The 13,064-nt window shown below is 38.8% G+C and overlaps 1 long non-coding RNA gene across 2 annotated transcripts in view; it reads left to right on the forward strand.

Annotated features, from left to right (window-relative positions):
- Positions 1–13,064, forward strand: part of LOC117068455 — an 81,722-nt gene that overhangs the window by 7,534 nt on the left and 61,124 nt on the right. For both annotated transcript variants that reach the window (XR_004431130.1, XR_004431129.1), the window contains exon 3: positions 12,382–12,464. This is a non-coding gene — a long non-coding RNA (uncharacterized LOC117068455). The remainder of the gene's footprint in view (positions 1–12,381; positions 12,465–13,064) is intronic.

Genomic DNA, 13,064 nt, shown 5'->3' on the forward strand with positions numbered 1-13,064 from the left:
AAGGTTACAGTAACCAAAACAGCATGGTAACACGATATTTTATATTTTTTTATACTACATCTTCAAGATGTGGTTTGTATTTTCTACTTACAGCTCATCTTGATTCAGACTAGCCATATTTCAAATACTTACTAGCCACATGTGACTCATGGCTATTGTATTGGAAAGCACAGATCTAGGACTAAGCTGTTGATTCTCAAACTTGGCTGCACCATTGGAATTACCTGACAAACTTGAAGTTTTTTTTTTGAGATGGAGTTTGGCTCTTGTTCCTCAGGCTGGAGTGCAATGGCACGACCTTGGCTCACTGCAACCTCTGCCTCCCAGGTTCAAGGGAAACATTTTTGATATCTATATGACAGTTCCATAATTCCAGCATATTTGTTCTGGGGTGCTACTGGGGCATTGAGAGTCATTTTAAAGGTATTTAGGTGATTCTAATATGTAGCAACGTTTAAGAATTGCTAGTCTCACTTATTTACATATTTAGAAAAGCATGATCAGAACTTTGATATTATGAGATCTGTGGCAAGTATGAAATCCGTGGCAATTATTCTTACATTTTCTTTATTTAAAACCAACATTATCTAAAAATCATGTTGAAATATACTGGTGCTGTAGCATAAATAGCATACATGGTATATGTACATCACTGGTATATTTTAATAAAATTAATAATTGCTAATAAAATGTCAGTGCTTTGATTAACATGGCCATGGGTTCAAATGTAACATGAATGATTCCAAGTAAGAATTTTTTCCTTTTTTTTTTCTTTTTTGGGACAAGGTCTCACTCTGTCACCCAGGCTGGAGTGCAGTGGCACGATCTCAGCTTATTGAGACCTCCACCTCGCCCTCAATCTCCCAAGTATCTGGGACCACAGGTGCAGGCCACCACTCCCAGCTAATTTTTTAATTTTTTGGTAGAGACAGGATTTCCTCATGGCTCTCACCGGGGTTGCACAAGCTGGTCTCAAACTCCTGAGCTCAAGGGCTCCATTAGCCTCCCAAAGTGCTAGGATTAGAGGCCTGAGCCACATCATGCCCAGCCTCCAGGTAAGAATTTAGTCTCAGCACTTGAACTGTTGAGTAATGGGACTTCTGTATGTGTTCTATTGAGGAGGAAAAACTGCATCTACCCTCTTAAGTTCAGTGTTTGGGGACATGTGAACTAAATTGAAACTGACATATTTGCAGGAAAATAAAGTTTATCCATATGCATGTGGGAATGCACGAAAGCTGGGGCTCTATAAATAGCTAAAGATGAGGGTTTATATACATAATTTTATGGTGTGTAGAGAAAAGACTTCTATGGGAAAAACAAATGGGTTTCTAGGAAAACCAATGGGAGATAAAAGTTTGTGATACTGTTTGTTTATGCAGGTCCAAATGGCCTTCTCCATTTTTTTCTTCATAGCCATAAAACTCCCTCAGAGAGGGGATTTATAGCAGCCTCATTCCCAGAACTTTTGTTTTTACTGAGATAAGGGAAGCCCTGGGAAGCCTTCTTTCTGTATCTGTTGAATCACAAATATCTTTATTTTAAAATAATTTTTCTATCAATTCTGGAACCCAAGTGGGTCCCAAAGATTTTTTAACTTTGTAATTGTTTAGCAAACCTCCTAACAGAGAAAGTGCCTCTGACAGTGGGTCAGGAAAACTTTTCATCATGCTTATATTTATTTGGTGTGTTAACTCTTGCGTCCAATACCCTGATTGATAAGTATGAAGGCTAACCCACCTGCTTAACAAATATTTCCCATCTTATTTTCTACTCCAGTGATTATTCATTATCTGTACCTAGTAGGTATACTTAATATTGCTGAGTACTTCAAGACTTAGTGACTTTAAAATCATCTTCATTACTTCCATTAAGTCTGTGGGTCTGCTGGAAAGTTTTGTTTCTGGGTCAGTCTCCATTAATCTCTCCTAGGCTCTCTCAAGCATTGACATTTAGCTGGTGGATACCTGGAGGCTAGTTGGTCTAGGACAGCCTCAAATGAAACAACTCAGTACTGTTCCATGTGGTCTGTCTTGGAAGGCTGTCACTGCTCTGAGAACAAAGCCAGGCTAGCCTGCTGGAGCATGAGAGACTATGTGGAGCAGGAAGTACACATTCAAGTCTGATTACATCAAGTTTCCACTGTCTCATTGGCCAAAGCAATTCCCAAGGACAAGCCCAGAGTCAATGTGGGAGTACACTACCAAAGGGAATGGATACCGGTATTAGCATATTCACTCTGCTATGCATAGTGCTTTATGCAATTAGCCCTACCATGTTTTATTCTGTCCATTCCAGTTGCTCTCATTCTGAAACATTATCTTAGTTATTGCAGTGTTGAATATCTTTTTTTTTTTTCAAACTAGATGTCTTCTCTTAAAGTTTTATTAGTATCCTGTTGTTTGGAACTATTTCTTTTTTTGTGGTTCAGTCTTTTTTATACTTTTAAAACGCCTGTTTAAACTTGAGTATATGAACAAATAATAAAAATGAATGTAATCTTTGCTCAAGTAAGCAGTCAGTAAACAGATGCAATGTGTTTAAAAGACTTTGTGCTTTGTCTTGAATTCCAAAAATGTTTAAAGACAACCTAATTTCAAAAAGATTAAATAAATAAGTCCTCATAGGCATACAGTATTGATAAATGTTCCCTTCCTGCCACTCATTGTCCATTCAACATTTGTAGTTTGCATGTACATTTTTCACTGCACTCTTTCACAATCAGCTCAATTCATCATGCAAAATCATTTCTGGTTGAATTTTGATGCAAACATGCTAAGGAGTTGTATACGGAGAGATTCTCAAAGTTGGACATTAGAGTAAAAAGCATTGCATTTTATCAACTGGAAATATGACTAAACTATGTTTAAAAAGTAAAACAAGTACATTTCCTCCTCTAGGATGACTTATTTTGTGTCTGTGGTGTTTCAGAATCCTATAGAATTATCTTTTCCTTGTTATACAGTCATCGTAAATTATTTGTTCCTAGAATATGACCTTATAAGATTAAAAGAGCTTTGAATTACCGTGCAACATTTTGTGCCTATCTGAGTAAATGATAAAATAGAATAAGAAAACATCACCTAGTTATGTTATATTGTTTACCCATTGAAAATATGTATTGTTATGCAAATCCTAGCAAGGAAGAAAAGACTAAATTCTCTGTATGTAACTGCAGAAAGTATTCTTTCTGATCAAATAATACTTGGACCAGGAGAAGCCCCATGGATTTGGATTCTCTCAAGATGAGCTTCATGGTCTTGGAGCATACAGGAAGCAAATGTAACAGCACAAATCCATATCCCACCACATGCTCTTGCTTTAGTTTTCCTCAGAACCAATCTCCTAAACAGGATTCAAGGGAAAGTAATTTATTCTGCAATGATCAGAGGAAACTCTGTAGTGAAGTAGGGAAGTGAAACAAACAAGAAGAAGCAACCATGTTACTGTGGTCAGCTGGAGCTCAGTCCTGCCTGGGGGAACTGGCAGGGATATCCTGATGATCCTGATGAAGGGTGGAGGGAGCTGGAATCATTATTTACTAACTCCCATTCATCAAGGGACAAGAGAACTGAAATCATTATCTGCCAGTTTCCATCCATCGAAGACTGCGGGTTGTTCTCAGAAAACTAGTTTCCTGGCACCTACATTCAGCCCCTGCTCATGGGCTGAACATGGTTCTGTGGCTGGGAAAAAAAAAAAAAAGAAAAGAAAAGGCAAAGAATCTTATTTGCTGGTAATCGGAAGTCATCCCTCTTGCACCTGAATGTGTAAGAGACTCTTACACCAGTATGCACCAGGTACGCAGAGACACACAGCATAGCATCATAAAGGTCTTTCTCAGGCACACCTGAATATTACCTTATTCTCTTCAAGGATTGCCTTCTTTCCTATATTGTCTTTACTGCCCTCTCTGACCCTCTCAAATTTTAATACCTTCAACAGAAGTATGCTGTGAAGGTGGAGATAGTAGACAGTGACCCACTGCGCCCAGTGAACAAGGCAAAAATACAGGGTTTGCCAAACCATCAGGCTACGTGTATACTCTCTGATCAAGGCACTTTAGATGCAGATGATTTCCAGAAAGTCTGGAAGAAATTCCATGAAGGCGTAGATGTGAGGGAGCAGATCTGAAGACAAAGGTGCTAGCAGATATTCATCTAGAACAGTGGTTCTCAATTGGAGGAGATTTTACAGACTATCCAACACCTGCCCTGCCCCAGGGATATTTGGCAATAGCTGGAAATATTTGGTTTTGCTTGTCACAGTTAGGGGAGAGGTGCTACTGGCATCAGGTGCTTAGAGGCCAGGAATGCTGCTAAACATTCTACAAGGCACAAGACAATGCACATAACCATAGCCATCCTCAAAGTTCCATTGTGATGCTGTTGGAAAACCCTGATCTAAAGAAACATTAGTGGAAGAGGAAGAAACTGCAGGTCATGCATTCCAGTTTTCTCTCCTAATCTTTACTTTCAGTTTTTACTCTAACATGCAAAGTTTCCATTGATTTCTAAAGGTGATTCTAAGCATGTTGGGAGGCACAAAAAGAAAGCTCATTATGGTTTTTGAAACTTTACTAAATTGAATAAGGGAGTAGCAGTTTAACCTTTAAAAATGTTTCCAGATGCTGAACATAGGATTGAAATGCTAAATGGAAAGAACTATTACTGATTAGCAGTGCAATGGCAAAAAAGGGCAGTTTTCTTTTGATGTACCAAGTCATGAAGGATGGAAAGACGCAGACACTCAGTGATTAATTTCTGGAAATGTGGTTGAACGCATCAAATTATGTATCATTTGATGCCATTAAATTTGAGTTCCTGCATTATGTGTGGACCTTTCACTTTCCAAGCATTCTCAGTGTGTGAAATTGAGTGTGCCATTTACAAGCTATCATGTAATTTTCTGTTTTCTGAAACAAAAGCAACAATCTGGGTGCATTAAAGACTATTATATAATTGACAAACCTGCTTTTTAAAACTTGATCCAAAACACGTACAATTACTATCATTTGCCAAAGGGAGGTATTCCTTAACAGTGCAAAATCATTTAAACATTAAAATGACAACCCTCTTTTGCTTTTGTTCCAATAAGGATAACTTCCATGTGTATACATTTATACCGTTTACAAAGCTTCTTTTTTTTAAATGCCCATTAACTCACTTGATTTTTAAATCAACCACATGAATAAACAGAACAGATAGCATTATCCCCGTTTTTTAAACAAGAAAGCTAAAACTCAGAGATCATAATTTACTAGTTCAGCAATGAAGACAGAGAGTGTCAACTCTTTGTAAGACAACCACATTTTTATCACATCATATTACTTTCACTTGATGTTTAATTCCAATATAATATACATACAGAATAGTGTACAAATCAAAAGCGTGCAACTCTATGAATTTTCATAACCTAAAAATACCCACGTAACTAGCACCCAGATCAAGAACCAGAGCATAGCCATCCTCTCCAAAACCCCTCATTCCGCTTTTAGATACCACTGCCTATTTCTCTCAAGATAACCAATTATCTTCACTTCTGACAGCTCTGTTTCATTTTGCCTGTTTTTGAATTTTATATAAATGGAATTATATCGCATGTCCTCTAATGTTCTCTTCTTGGTCAATATTAAGTTTGTGGACTTCATTCAGATTATTGAATGTGGCTGCAAATTGTTGATTTTAATTGTTCTATGCTATTTCCTGTGTGACCATTTCAGAATTTATTTATTCATTTGATCATTTGATGGCCATTTGTGTTGTCTTCAGTTTTTGCCTATGGCAAGAAGAAGTGCCATGAACTTTTTTTCTATACATCTTCTGGTGAACATAGGTACATGTTTCTATTGAGTTTATATCTAGGACCAGAAGTGCTGGGTCAGAGAATATGCATAGATTCTGCATTAGTGGGCACTGGGCAACAATGGTTGTACAAATTTACACTGCTACCAACATTCTGTGAGTCTGTTGCATTTTATCCTTGTCAACACTTGGTATTATCTGTCCTTTTTCATCACAGCCATTCTCTTAGATATGGTAGCACATCATGGTGATATTTTGTTTCAATTTTAATTTTAATAATTGAAACCCAAATATTCTGACATCACCAGCCTGTGGGTTAAACATTTATTATTATTATTATTATTATTATTTTTTTTTTGAGACAGAGTCTCGCTCTGCCCCCAGGCTGGAGTGCAGTGGCCGGATCTCAGCTCACTGCAAGCTCCGCCTCCCGGGTTCACGCCATTCTCCTGCCTCAGCCTCCCGAGTAGCTGGGACTACAGGCGCCCGCCACCTCGCCCAGCTAATTTTTTTGTATTTTTAGTAGAGACGGGGTTTCACCGTGTTAGCCAGGATGGTTTCGATCTCCTGACCTCGTGATCCGCCCGTCTCGGCCTCCCAAAGTGCTGGGATTACAGGCTTGAGCCACCGCGCCCGGCCGGTTAAACATTTATTTTAACACCAAAACTTGTTGCCCCTTGCCCACACCTACATAAATGCAGGGCCTTAACGCCCACTTCAAAGTCATGCAATCATTCTGGGTTATCCACTGAATCTGTAGAAATCTTCTCATTTCATCAGTGTTTGGTACCCATAAGGCATGTGACGTGCTTGCATCAGAATCATGGATGCCAAGCCCTATAAGTAAGTATTGTGCCCCCACCAAAATGGATTTTGTCAGTTGTTCAACTGCTGTTAAAGTCCAAGGCTGCTGACAAGCATATGCTGTGTTCCATTCTGTTCTCATTTCATGAGAGCCATATTCTATGTTCCACTGAAAAAGGTTGTTATTTGGGCTCCAGAGCATTATCTCTGCCTCCTTCCCAAATCCTGCCATGATCCAGCTGGCCAAGTCCCATCCAAATCCCTCATTTCAGCTCATGCCTTGTGATCTTCTTCTCTCTCTCCCTGGGCTCTTCATACTTGATTGTAAGAGGGAACTTGGAATAAATCTCCTCTACAGACTCTCTATCCATCTCTTCATATCTTACATTTCTGCCCCTGAAACTTACATATAAAACTTCTGTCTTGCCTCGCATGAGTGAATGCCATCATCTCCATAGGTCGCCACTCACAACTGGACTAGGTACATATTTCTCAATGTAGGATAGCTAGGGATAAGTGACTATTAAAAAATTACATTTCCAATAAGAAAGATAATTTGGAAGTTAGAAAATCATGAGAAGTCCATGATGTAAATAAGTATCTCTGTGCTTTCCCACTGAGAAGTCACAGAGCTACTCAAGATGGATAATCCTCCAGGGAATGGAGGGAAATAGAAACTCTTTAAATTGGATATGTTGCATCTTCAATGCCTGGGCCACTAATGGCCAACAGGGCAGCCAGTATCTATAAAGAGATACTGCTATAAAAATAAGATTTTAGTCATTATCTTCTCTAGTTCTACCTTTGCTTTTATTAAATGGATGAGTCATCACAATAATATTTTATAAAGAACCACCTCAAAATTAAGAGGCTTAAAACAGTAAGATATAGTTAACTAATGACTCTGAGGGCTGGTGATTTAGTCTGACGTCATCTGGGCAGCTCTTCTAGTCTTGGCTGGGTCACTCATATATCTGGACTCTTAACCTTGATTGGGATGACTGATGTGGCTGGTCTCTGCTGTAGGTAGTTTTCTTTCTTCCCTGTTAACAGCAGCCTAGCCTGGTCAGGTCCTTTCCATGGTTATGGTGAGGGCAAAAGTGAGCAAGCCTAGTTGTACAGGGTCTCTTCAAGACCCTTCAAGACCCTGTCAGACTCACTGGACCAAAGAAAGTCATGTGGCTGGAGCCAGAGTCCGAGTAGGAGTATTGCAAAGTTATGTAGTCAGAACCATAGGCACCAAAATGGGTGAAAAACTGGGGTATTTTCACACTCCGTCACACAAGTAAACTTAGACAAGTCATGTAATCAGTTCTGCTGTCAATAATATAGGGGTGATTATAACCCAGAAGCCTCTCCCAAATTTTTCTGATGGTGTAAAATGTGATAAATAGAGTGAAAACATTTAAGTGCTTTAAAACTGTTAAGTGATATATGCATGTGAGATCTTGTTATTATTATTATTTATATTTATATATTATTTATATTATAGTATAATAAATTATATTATTGATATTATATTATTATTTCTATTTATAATAATGTAAATTTATATTATATTTACATGGTTGGCTCTAAGCAAAATCCTGAGATAAGTGATCTTGGCTTTCAGTGTTTCTGGCTCTGACAAGTGGCCTCATGTTTTATGATATTAGGTCTCTCACGAGCTTCTATTATAATACTCTACCCATTTTTAGGAATCACCCAATAAGAGAATAATCAAAATGAACAAATGAATGAATGAAGAATGAATGAATGAATAAACGAAGTTTTCAAGAAATGACTAGTCAACCCTCATTCTTCCCTGCATTCCGCCAGAATGAATTGAGTACCTTCTCTGTGCAAAACTCCCTCAACCTGTCATTACCAAGTTCCAGGAATGCAAATCAGAATGGAGACAACCTCCTTCTTGGAGGAATTCACAGTCTATGGGTGAAAAACACTTCCAAACAGAAATTTCATTACCATGTCTGGAGAACTACATTGAAGATATGTGCCAATAATAGTGAATTTTCATGGGTCTTCCTAGAGAAGTAACAAGGTTTCAAAGAAGGCACTTTGGAGCTGAAAGGAACTGAGGGGAGGGGGCATTCGCAGGCTCACAGGAAGAGGGTGCACATTCCAATTTGAGGCAGTGGACTGTGGAAATGCCTCTGGAAGAGGTGGCATGTTGGGACATTGTTCAGAAAAGCTGGAATTTATAAGAGGATCACAGGTGTGATGGGAAATGAAGTTAGAGAGGCGTGTAGGGAGCACTAAAGGGTTTGCATGAGTGGTATGCTCTGATTTTAGAGTGAGACCACAATAAGGAAGTTGGACTGGAACTGAAAATGATCAGTGACAGGGAGGACAACAGGGCTGAAATTTCAAGAGTTTGGGTGAGATATACCTTAACCCTGATCCTGGGCTATTACAGGAGGGATGAAGTGAGAGAGAAGGGTGGATAAGACAGACACTAGTGCTAATGGGAGAATGTGATTGACTTGATGAATAAGAGAGTTATACCCTCCCACAACAGGAGCATGAAAAGGATATTCAGTCAATCACTATCTGAGTCAGTCAACAGACTGACATTTACTGAGAGCTTACTTTGGGAGGACCAAGAAGTTAGTTGTTGTGGAGTATCTATAAAGATGATGAAGATAAAGACCCCTGGCAATTAGTAAAAATGTAGCTGTATGTCACAGAATCAAAACAAGAGACTTTATTAAGGAACACACAATGTGCTACGAGATCTTCGCGAAAAGAGTAATTGGACCTAATTAACAAGCATTCGTTTTAGGGAGCTGAGAAACAACATTCTAACCCTAGATTGTTCTTGCTTCTGTTCATTGCCATGATGAATTATATTTCCTTAATGAGAAACCAGCTAAGTATCTTTTATTCTCTCTAATCTTTGTAAAATAAATAAGACTCAAAATTAGAGTTCTTCTAGAATCTTCTTACAGAAACGGCTGGGCCAGCACAGTGTCTTTGCTTGGTGATGGTTGCTTTGAGGGATGTGCTTATCTTCCAAGGGTTCCTTATCTAAGAAAGAGTAGGGTAGAATAACTAACTCTGGGCAGATAGACTCAGGGAGAGATGAGTTAAGATTCCAGGTGCTCATTGTCTCGGCTTTGTAAAGCAATACAAGACCATTCCTTGAAGTCCTGCCACCTATCTTCAGAAGTAAGGTTTTTTGTTATTCTGTTCAGTATCTTTGGTTGGATTCTCCAGAAGCAGGCTTCGGGATGAATAGTCATGTTCAAATTGTTAACAAAGAGATGTTCCCCAGGAAAGACCAGCAAAGGAGTGAAGGATGCAGGGCAAGGAAGGAGAATAAGCCACACAGTGGTGTGATTACAGGTGAACTGCCTGCTTTGCCTTGATTCATTGGGGGAGTTCTGGAGAAAAAATTAATCACACCTTAGGCTTTGTCAAGCCTTGAAGCAAAGGAACGAGGTTTTTATACTCTGGGACCAATCAGTCTTTGACTGCCTATGGCAAACACGCCATACTCCCAGGCACTTCTGGCTTGCTATGAATGGGGAAAGTGGTTGCAGAGCTCAGGCACAGCCTTTGGAAGGAGTTCCCAGGTGCAAAGTGTAAGAAACAAATGGATTTTAAATAATGTGAGGAGGGACATGAGGAGGTCGAGGGACAGTGAAGGGGCAGTGTGTTTACTGAATTGTAGGTCTTACTGGAATTAAAGAATTGCCAGTACCAGGGTAGTAGGAAATGACCTAGAGAGAAGTCATGCCCACTGAGAGAGCAGAACTCTTGAAATTGGGATGAAGGGAGTTTTCCAGCTATTGTTAACGAGAAAGTCTGGGGCAATCATTCTCAACAGAGAAATGCTGCTCAGTCCTAGGGCATGTCTCAAAACATTTCAGAGGCTTTACTGGTTGTCAAAAGAATAGGAGGTAACAGTGTCATTTAATAGGCTAGAGACAAAGATGTAGGTGTTTTCATCATCATACAGTGAAAAAGTCCCCAGTAGCATGGCAATCTAATATTCCACCAGACATTCATTGAGGTAAAAAACCACTTATCTTAACCTAGAACCTAACCCCATTTTACGTATCGACAGAAATTATACATTTTGCATGGTTTTAGCATAGACTGATTTTTCTAGAAATGGAATGGTAGTGGAAGTTAAGGGAATATTGTACTTTGTTATTTGTAGAGCTTTAACAGGAAATGTTCATCCTTTTGGCAAATCACAACACTGATTGTAACTTGTGATAACTAAGTGACCAAAGCAACACACCAATTTTGTATTTTCTTGGAATTCGTGGTGATTTTTTTGTGAGTAGGTACAGGAATAAACTTATGTGATCCTCATTTCAAGGAGAAGAAGGAGAAGTTGAAGCAGGAGGAGAAGGAGAAGGATAAGAAGAAAAAGAGGAATAGGAAGGAGAAGGAGGAGGAAAATGAGAAGGAGAAGAAGAGAAGGAACGGCAGCAGTTGCAGGAGGAGGAGGAGGAGGAGGAGAACTAGCAGGAGGAGGAGAAGGAGGAGGAGGAGGAGGAGGAGGGAGTGTGCAGAAGCTGGGGGGAAATTCAGCACAGTTCCAACAGTGTGTGTTATACCCGGTTGTGAACTGTCCCGCCTCAGCAAGATCCAGGGGAAGGATTAGAGGAGGATCATCCTCCTGATGACTGGTTAAATATTTTTGTACCTTGTCTTTCTTTATTTCCTTCCTTTGAGAATTTGAAGGTTACTTGGGGGTAGAAAGGAATAAGGGCCATAAGTTTACTTACTTATCTAAAACACACATTTTAAGAATTTTCTCAGAGCCAAGTCAATTCTGAAGCAAGTAATTTACATCTGGAGTGGAAGACCATAACTTTCTCAGAGGACATTGACATTTACCCACAAAATATTGATAGTGACTTTAAGCAGATTACATATACCCTCTTCTTAGGGAAAAGTGAGCTGATATTTGTGGGGCTGATAAATAAAAGGACTAAGTTTCTCAGCTGCAAAGCAGAGTCCAGTGACATCAGGTTGGATAAATGCTTTCATTAGGACCATGGAAACTTCTTTGGAAACCTGTATAACCCCTAAACAGCACATTTACTCAGGTTATGTCAGCATTAAGTCATCTCTTTGGTCAGGTAGTTGGTAAGAACTTAGCAGAACAATGTTGAAGGAAAAAATAATTTCCTGAAACAAAATGTCTAAAGAGAATAATAAGCTTATTTGCTGTCCCTTCAAAGTGTAATTGATATGTTAATCAGGGTCCATAATGAGTTTTCTTTTGTTTTTCCTAGTAATATAAATTTACAAGGAGGTTCAAGATTGATTTATTTTCTTAAGCAAAGGGTAGGCAGGCGATATAATTGAAAAAAGAAGGTAAGTTAGACATTACTAAATTTGTCCTTTAGTAAAGGAAGCAGTTACTTTTCAGCTCCTGTCTATATTTGCCATGTAAGAATGAGAGTTCTCATCTTATCAGAATTTTTGAGGATTCAAGAAAAGTTGGAAATGTGAACATTTCCAGTGTTAAAATTTTCCCAACTACTAAAAATCTACTATGCTACCCAAACCTCATAAATAGCAAGGGCATCATTTTATCACATATAAAGTTATTGCAAAACTTTGAAGACGTTTTTGTTGTAATAAAGTTGATAATTAACCCTGTGATATTTAAGTACATTTGATTTATTGCTCACTTTTATTTTAACTTTGTTTTTTCCTTACTTCTGTCCACTCTTAGTGTTATGTTTTTACTCTTGATATAAAGTCAATGTCAAAATCAATATGTGTCAATCCCTGCATTGTTTTCTAGGGATTCCAATGTTGGAAGCATTTTTAGCATACAACAACATCCAAGTGGATTATTATGAATGCCTAGACATCTATGGCAAACAGGTCAGTAAAAAGAACAAGTCATAGAATCTAAAACTTGTATTCTGTTTCTGGTAGCCCCTATTTTCTAGTCTGTAAAGGCTGAGATAACATCGGATTCTATAAAAGCTGTCTTTGAAGAACTGCAAAAAAGTCTCTTTGAATATGAATAACTTTAAACCATATGACCTAAAATTGTATGCTTCTCAATGGAAAACAGAAATTTGCCACGGTCTCTCATTTTGCTCCAATACAAATTGTATTGGGGAAAAACTCTCCTAAACTAAATTTGTCCTCTGCTCTCACATCACAATAATCGTCAACGCAGAAGACCTCTGTGACCAAAGGTGTGGGTCTTTTTCCCACACACCAAGCAGTGGACACCACATCAATGTCTTTCAACTCAGTTCTGACAGAGATAGCATCAGAGATAGCAACAGATTCTACAGGTTAAGGGCTCGGTCCCACAAGACCACCCCCTCTTTCCCCCCAGTCTCAAGTCTGGGCCTCCAAAACTTCTGACTGACCAGCTTCAAGCTGGGATTCCCACAATCCCCTCTTTGGATTCGATTAATTTGCTGGAATGGCCCACAGAACTTACGTTTACCAGTTTATTATTAAGGA

Source organism: Trachypithecus francoisi, unplaced genomic scaffold (genome assembly GCF_009764315.1).
Source record: "Trachypithecus francoisi isolate TF-2019V2 unplaced genomic scaffold, Tfra_2.0 Lachesis_group21, whole genome shotgun sequence".
Lineage (NCBI taxonomy): Eukaryota > Metazoa > Chordata > Mammalia > Primates > Cercopithecidae > Trachypithecus > Trachypithecus francoisi.